The sequence below is a fragment of the Rhinopithecus bieti genome, unplaced genomic scaffold, assembly GCF_001698545.2.
Source record: "Rhinopithecus bieti isolate Rb0 unplaced genomic scaffold, ASM169854v2 scaffold_16999, whole genome shotgun sequence".
In the NCBI taxonomy this organism is placed as follows: Eukaryota; Metazoa; Chordata; class Mammalia; order Primates; family Cercopithecidae; genus Rhinopithecus; species Rhinopithecus bieti.
Genome location: NW_016808939.1, coordinates 2,127,223 through 2,128,595, shown reverse-complemented (window position 1 = coordinate 2,128,595; position 1,373 = coordinate 2,127,223). Strand labels below are relative to the sequence as shown.

General features: G+C 47.1%; 1 protein-coding gene across 1 annotated transcript in view; it reads left to right on the top strand.

Annotated features, from left to right (window-relative positions):
* Positions 1-1,373, top strand: part of DDX60L (DExD/H-box 60 like) — a 120,073-nt gene that overhangs the window by 94,515 nt on the left and 24,185 nt on the right.

Here is a 1,373-nt window from a genome sequence, read left to right as displayed (position 1 = left end):
CTTCCTTCCTTCCTTCCTTCCTTCCTTCCTTCCTTCTTTCTTTCTTTCTTTCCTTCCTTCTTTCTTTCTTTCTTTCTTTTTTTTTTTGATGATGTCTCATTCTGTCACCCAGGGTGGAGTGCAGTGGCGCAATCTCGGCTCACTGCAAGCTCTGTCTCTCGGGTTCATACCATTCTCCTGCCTCAGCCTCCAGAGTAGCTGGAACTACAGGTGCCTGCCACCACGCCCGGCTAATTTTTTTTTTTTTGTATTTTTAGTAGAGATGGTGTTTCACCATGTTAACCAAGATGGTCTTGATACCCTGACCTCGTGATCTGCCTGCCTCGGCCTCCCACAGTGCTGGGATTACAGGCATGAGCCACTGTGCCCAGCCAAATGATCTCTTTCAAGTTCAAATTTCTACAGATTCCTAGAGCAGGAGCTCAGTACAGCTAACCTCTTTGCTAACACTTAACAAGTGACCTTTGCTCCAGTTCCCAATAAGTTATTCATGTCCATCTGAGACCTTATTAGCCTGGACTTCATTGTCCATACTACTATTAGCATTTTGGCCACAACAGTTTAACAAGTCTTTAGTATGTTCCAAACTTTCCCTCATCTTCCTGTCTTCTTTTGAGCCCTCCACAAAATTCCAACTTCTGTCCACTACCCAGTTCCAAAACCGCTTTCACATTTTCATATATCTTTGTATTAGTATCAACTTTCTGTATTAGTTCATTCTCACACTGCTATACAGAGACACTTGACACTGGGTAATTCATAAAAAAAAGATATTTTATTGGCTCATGATTCTGCAGGCTATACAGGAAGCATAAGCAGCTTCTGCTTCTGGGTAGGCCTCAGGAAACTTTCAATCATGGCAGAAGGTGAAGGGGAAGTAGGCATGTGTTACACGGCTGGATCAGGAGGAAGACAGGCAGAAGGGAGCTGCTACACACTTTTTTTTTTTTTTTTTGAGACGGAGTCTCGCTCTGTCGCCCAGGCTGGAGTGCAGTGGCCGGATCTCAACTCACTGCAAGCTCCGCCTCCTGGGTTCATGCCATTCTCCTGCCTCAGCCTCCCGAGTAGCTGGGACTACAGGCGCCCGCCACCTCGCCTGGCTAGTTTTTTATATTTTTTAGTAGAGACGGGGTTTCACCATGTTAGCCAGGATGGTCTCGATCTCCTGACCTCGTGATCTGCCCGCCTCGGCCTCCCAAAGTGCTGGGATTACAGGCTTGAGCCACCGCGCCCGGCCTACACACTTTTAAACAACCAGATCTCACGATAACTCACTCACTATCATGAGAACAGCACCGAAGGGGAAATTCACCTCTGTGATCCAATCACCTCCCATCAGGCCCCACCTCCCACATTGGGGTTACAATTTGACG